We start from the raw sequence: 7,040 nt of genomic DNA on the forward strand, positions 1-7,040 counted from the left end.
GCTGACCCCCGTGGTGGCCCCATCTGCGTGGTCTCCGTGGGGCGTCTCCCCGAAGGCTGAGCTAACCGCGTTTTCTCTGTTATCAGTGCCCTTCCTTTAGCCGCCACTGCTGGGTTTAGTTCCCCTTCAGGCCGTGATCCCTGTGTGGACACCAGGGTTCCCTCCGGCTGCGCCCGGGGCTCACGGCAAGCCCGGGCCGTGCTGACCCTGGAAGGCGCGGGAGGCCTGTGGCCAGCTCAGCGTGCCGGCTTTGCCGCGCCCTGGGGCTGACCCCCTTTTGGCAGCCCGGTGGGAACGGAGACGTGCATAAAACGTTAACTGACGACGTGAACTTCGAGTAACCAGTTTCTACCCACGCAGCACGGTGCATCCAGGGCATGCCGGGCATAGCAGTACCTGCCCTGGGGACGTGTGGTAGCACAAGTGAAAGCAGTCCTTGGCGAACTGGGCACCCCGCTCATGGGGTGAGTGCAGGGACCCTCGCTTATGACTGGTATTTACCAGAACAGACGTGTGAGTGCCTGGTGCCACCGTTCCCGTATTCCATCACCTGAAGTTGCTCAGCCTTTCTACTTGGAGCAGAGCTTTGTTTGCTTTCCATAGTGTGTTTACATTTTATCTGGTCTGGTCAGCTGCCCCTTCCACCATACCAGGGCATTACTTTTTTAGTTCAAATAATAGTTTCTTCCTTCAAGGTCTGGGTAGTAGCTCTGTATAGTTTTCATTCCTTAGTTTGATGGTGAAATTACATGTGTTCAAACAAACGTGTAGAAAGACAAATTTTTCCAGACAGGGAGAAGTTTCTCTGGAATTGTTTTCTCATCCATAGTTTTCAATTCAGCACCTTTTCCTCCTTGAGTTTGCCTTCACTGCCTTCATTTTGGTTCCCATAAGCTTACTTTTAGTCACTCCTCAAACACATGACCGTAGGGTACTCAGAGCAACTGCTTATCCCCATCTCTGCCTTTATTCAAGATCAACATGCATTAACTTTATTTACATTCCAGTTGAAGTAAACATACACTTTAATATGAATTAAAAAACGTAATGCAAGAAGAAGCTTCATCCTGGGGTTTGAACAACTTCCAAACTACTGTAAAGGGACTGTCAACTTGGTTAAGGGTTTGGAAAAATGTGGGAAGGCATGTTTTGATTTATTAAATCATAGAGGAGATCCTCTGTTCCGGTCTCACAGAACCATTGCTCTTTTCCAAGTAAAAAGCTTGGGTAGAAGAGCTAGTTTTCTTCCCTCTTGGCTTCATTAACACTAATTAGAGGAAAGAAGGGATTCTCATACTGGCCTTCTTCCATGTTGACAATATCAGGATGAAGAGCTGGCTTGAGCCACGAAGCTCTCAGAGAGGAAAGCTGTGAAATGTTTACCAGCTTATCCAGTGATATAAAGGGGGAGAAAACCCTTTATAAGCTGGATGGGTAAATTTCTATTCCTGTTGCTGCATGTGATTATAAGCCTTTGCAAGCTCTCATGTCTATTTTAGCTGTGCAAAGTGCTTTTATCTGCTTTTGCCTTCACTGTTTTTGAGTCAAGGGTGGTGTTAAGGTGACTGGCTAAATTGGGGGGAACTTCAGAGGCCATAGCAATCTTAAGAACAGAGATATTAGAGTGCTCTAAGTGTTTATCTGCCCAATACTTTGTTCCACAATATCCAAAGGACAGCAGCACTGCTTCCAATTAAGCTGCAGAGAGTTTGAAAGTTGGTGACACAGGGGGGTTCTGAGAAAGAAGTGTCTCCCTAGCAATGACCAGAAAAGCTCTCCACCAGGTATCAGGGGAATAGGAAGCATGCTAGAAACCCAGCAGTCTCCCCAGCAGTCTCAAGGAAGACAACACACATATTGGATGTATATAATATTTGATAAGTGTTGAAGACAAAATGGACATTTGTAGAATGTGGCACATATCACTATTTCCATAATTCTGATATCCCATATCTGTCATGACCACACTTTTAAAATAAAACCCCTAAGTACTCTCTGGCACTCATTTTAGAGAAACTAATCACTCCAAACCAAAAGTACACTTCCAAAAGAACGCACGCAAGTGTCAGTGCAGCCAAATTGTGATTCAGGAGCAAAGTATGCATTTTTCTCAGAGCAGAGGATGTTTCCTAGAGTTTCCTAAGAGCATTGTGAATTAATTGAACATGAAACATCTAGTAAGACTCCAGTTAGAGAGGAGTAATTTTGTGAATTTCTGTTTTTGTTCCACTGTAGAGCTGTTTTCTCGAGTGAGTTTTACAACCCAACCTGTTACCTCAGTTACACAGTCAACTGAGTGAGTGTACCTAGGCACCAAGTTCACACGTAATTGGGAAAAGCCTGTCATTGCTTCCAACTTCAGGCCTCTGAGGCATGTTTCAGGGCTCAGCCTCTGGGCCGATGCCAGGTTGCTGCTAGCCAGACTGCATTGTTCAGAAATCAGTCAGCACCAAGAAGCCAGACAGAGGTTTGTGTTCTTCAGTATGCTGGAGTAACTGGTCAGGGTGAACTTTAGAGCAACACAGTAAGTTGTTCCAGTTGACTCTGAAAGGTACACATCGATCACTGATGCTGGAAGTGATAACTATGTCAGGCTAGTTAATTCAAAGGCAGTCTGGTAATTCCACTGAAATTCTCCACAGGGTTCTTGGGACTTGTAGTTTAATATAGGTTAATGTGGAAAGCAAGCAAGAAACACAAATTTATTCCAGAGAGCCTATTTATACTGAGATAAATCTTGCTACAGCTTGCTGCAGCACCAAAAGCTACAGATCTTTGAAAACAAAACAGTTCTGAGTCTCTTACAGTCTGAACACACCTGTTTTAGCACAACAGAGCTTGTGCCCACCAAGATATTCATTCCAGAAAATCTTAAATGCAGAGATGGTGGATTTTCTGGTTGGCCAAGTCCAAAGTCTAAATCAAAACTGAGCAGCTACATTTGATACTAGATCTCTTCTCTTAATGCCCTCACTTTTCTCAGAAAGAACAGGGTAGCAACTGAAACACAAAGACACCGGCATCACATTGTACTCATGATAGTGCTTTCAGTGTTACCCCTTCAAAGGCATGTCAGACTTATTTCGTACACATGGCAGTAACCTGAAACATGTTTTCATATACTGAGGCTTGTTCAGTTACTCTGTCTGGCATTTCCACACAAAAGAGTTGCTATTTGGTCAGGTATACCCATATGCACTTAAAGCAAATTTATTCTGGATACAGCAACTGATCTCAAATTGACATTTTAAGTGAAAAACCTGAACATACCAGTTTCCTCAAAAGACAGCATTTGCAATTGCAATCTCATTTAAAATAAAAATAGATGTTTAATTTTTCTTTTTAAAAAAGCTAGAAGATCTTTCATCAGTTCTACATGTTTCCATGTGCAGTAACTGCATCTTAAGTGGAGGTCTCTGCAGTTATGTGACTGTCACTGCAACACTTAACCAGGAATGCATGCTAGGAGCACCTTTCTCCTCCTGTCCACCCAGAATCACCGTGGATTTCTTCATAGGGTGCTTCTCTTCTGTCTTTTGTGCGACTCTTTTCCATGCCTCCTAAGAGCAATGCTGACAGTTGTTGGGGATTTTTCTGTTTTGCCTTCAGCACTCAGAAGCTCTATAGCCCTGTTTATTTCCAATGTGACTAAGCAGGCCCCAAACCCCACTTTTTTTTGGCTTTACCACATTGCTACTTAAGTAAATCAGCCATGCTTATATTTTTGACACTACTTGAATTGTACTGGTTTGAATTGAAGCAATTCTCAATGCAGATCCCGGAATGGCTTCAAGGTTATTATTGGTCTCCTTGGGACTTCCTTGAGGTGGAGACAGTATTTTGGCACTAACAATACTCATCAGAGCCAAAGCAAGTGATAGCTTCACTAGCCAGTAAGTGAGTCATTTGAAATGAAAATCAAGTTTAACAACTTCATATCTCTGCCTGACACAGCCACCTCAAGATCTTATCCTGTTTTGTGGGTTAGAGCACTTGGAGTCAGCAGAAGTGCAACTGAAATGGCTGTAATTAATTTGCAGTGAGGGCTGTAAGATGGGTGCAGTGTTTCATTCCTCATATATAGCTAGTGTGAGTTTAAAATGTCCTCATCTGTAATGACTATGATCTGTCTGCTGTTATAATGGAGCAGCTCTCTAACTTCTGCTTCTGCAATTTGCTATGTACAATGTGCACTCAGAAAGTATTCTTCAATGCTGTACAGTAAGGGGCAAAGTGCTGGAAAGGAACATGGAACTGTGAGCAAAGGAATCCTAGATTTAGCCTTCTCACTCAGCCAGAAAGGGACAGCACCAAAAAAATCTGGGCAAACTGTACAATGCCTTCATGTCTATAATCAGATTATCCAATGCCTTGCTAAAATACCATTAAAATTACATGAACAAAAGCAACAAGTAAGATGAAGTAACAAAGTAGTCTGAGGAAACCCATGCAAGAATATTCTTTAAATTGCTAGGAGAGCACTGAAAGGATGGACATAATTTCAACAGACCCTGAAATATGGTGATTGAAAAACAAATAATCTTTAGGAGACATAATTTGTAGTAGATTGAGCTTTGAAAAATAAACCTCTGTCCCAGGAGACACTAGGGTAATGTTGGTGATTTCACCCTAGATTAGAAGGAAGAATTGGTTGCTTTAGAAGCATGTAGAAATTCTTGTACTGCTGCTTTCTCCTACCACCCGTCCAAGTTATATCCTCAGAGCAGCAGAAGACATAGGAAACAAAATACAGAGCTACTTTTGCCTGAGCTGTGACATTCCTTGCAGCAAAAAAGCAAGAAAATGAGAGCAGCAGATGTGTGGAAGATAATGCTCATGATAAAACAAGTTAATTATTTCTCCACATCAATTGATTTCCCATGACTGGAGCATGAAACCTTTGCCTTTGGAGAGTAAATTATTGTCTTTCATAGGGCTGAGTTCTAACTGGCTGAATATAAATCACTGTGCTAACTGCTGCCTCAAATGCTTCCAAAGGCAGGCAGAATACTCTGCTTAATATTTTGCCAAGCAGTTGGGTTTTGTCTGCTGTGTGCATATTAAGGGGTCCTGTGCTGGCATTGTCACTTCCAGAAGCTTTGATTTTCTCACCTTACTTTTGCTGAAGTGTCATAACAAACAAGCAGTAGTGCCATTGTTAGTAGTTTTTAATTGATTAGTTATCAGAAGCTTTGTGCATAAAGTGAATAAGGATCTGATGCTAGCCTAATTTCAAGGAAGTCTTAGGAAAAGACCAAGTAATCTGGAATGGAGAACACAACTGGAATTGCAACATGTTGCCTCATTCAAAAATTTTATACTCTCGGGCTGCTTGGAGAAAATGGCTCATAAATAATGCTTATTATTAGATTTTTATTTCTCTATTAATAACACCTATCCGTTGTTCTTTAGTACATGTAAAGTCCAAAATGCATTTCTTGACACAGCGATTTTTCTTTGCAACCACTGTGTACCCACCCTACCATAAACCTGGGCTGCAAAAAGAGAAGCCAGAGGCAAAGAGAAAGGGCAGTTGAAACTGAATCAGATTAGAAATAAGAAGTAGAAACTGGTCTTCAGTCATCAACTTAACAGTACATGTGGAGGGAAATAAACACACTTCAAACAGAAGACTGCTATGGCTGTGTCATGCTATAGCTGTTGCTCAGTGCTGGCATATTAGCTCTAATTAAGATTGGTCCACCTTAAAAAATTGACAGATTTAAAGTTTTTGAGGCAGATTTTCATTGCCATTTCCACATACAAAGAGAAGTTTCCTATGACAGAACCCACCCTGTGACATCCTTGCCATTTGTTGTAGCCCACTGATCAGGACACACCTAATTTCTCAGTAGGCTTTTAGTCAACAGCGGCATTTGTGAGGCATAACACGGTCACTGAAATCCAGGATAAAAATAACTTATCGACACCAATTTGATGCAGATAGGCAGACACTTCTTTATTGACGGCCGGACATGTAGGGGAGTGCTCTCACCAACAACACCTGCCAGGCACCAGAATCATACACCTTATATAGAACTTACTCGTACATATTAATTAAGTCTTCATACGTAAGCATACAACTTCCAAGAAACCATTAACGTATTCTCCTCCTATTTCCGATTCTGTGCAGTAGAGGTTAGAAATGTCTAGAAATGGGTCTGGGGTGTAATGTGAGTAGGTGGTCCATGAGTCGGTGGTTGCGATCTCCCCCTGCCGGAATTACCTTTTGCTTAAAGACACAGTTTTCTTGGCAGGTACCTGCAAGCTGTTACGGTTACTGCCCTCAGTTCCCATTAATCCTGGACCTCGACAACCACTTGCATTCTTCTAGTCCTATGTATGTATTATAAATCAGTTTACAAATCACCTCATGTTTTGTTACCTAGGTTCTAACCGTTCCTACTAAGCAATTATGACCAATCCCTTCAGCCTTGGTACAGGGCTGTACAGGGAATTTTAGAGTAGCAGTTGATTGCTAGATTCAAAATACAATAAATATAAAATAAATTAATTTTACTAAAATATTCCTTAATTCCATACTTACATTAAAATCAAACACAATTTAATTTCAATTGATAATAAAATCAGTAACAACACTACCCCAATAAGTTTTGCTTCTTTCCTTCTCCTCCCCCATGTCCTTCAAACACAAACATTAGCTCAGACTTTTGTAAGATAAGCTTGCAATTTTTCTTGTCTTACCCTAAGGAGACCAACTCATTACAGCACAACAGCTTCTCCTACATCCTATCCTTCTCTTACAGCCCTCAGCAGAAGCTAGAACACTCTCCAGCTTTCTTGCTGCCAAGGTGTCAGTGTCCCTCTTGTAGTGATAGGGACTGGGAGCTCAGGGAGTCTCAACATTTCTGTGATACCCTTGGGTTAAATTAAGGTGAAACCACACCAAACAACCAGTTAAAATGTTTTGTTTGCAATAGAAAAATATTTTAACTTGGAAAAGATAATAGGCAATGTTGTCTTTTGTATATCTATAAGAAAGGAGAGGAGAGGAGAGGAGAGGAGAGGAGAGGAGAGGA

This window comes from Athene cunicularia (assembly GCF_003259725.1).
Source record: "Athene cunicularia isolate RWA chromosome 1 unlocalized genomic scaffold, athCun1 chr1_part1, whole genome shotgun sequence".
Taxonomy (NCBI): domain Eukaryota; kingdom Metazoa; phylum Chordata; class Aves; order Strigiformes; family Strigidae; genus Athene; species Athene cunicularia.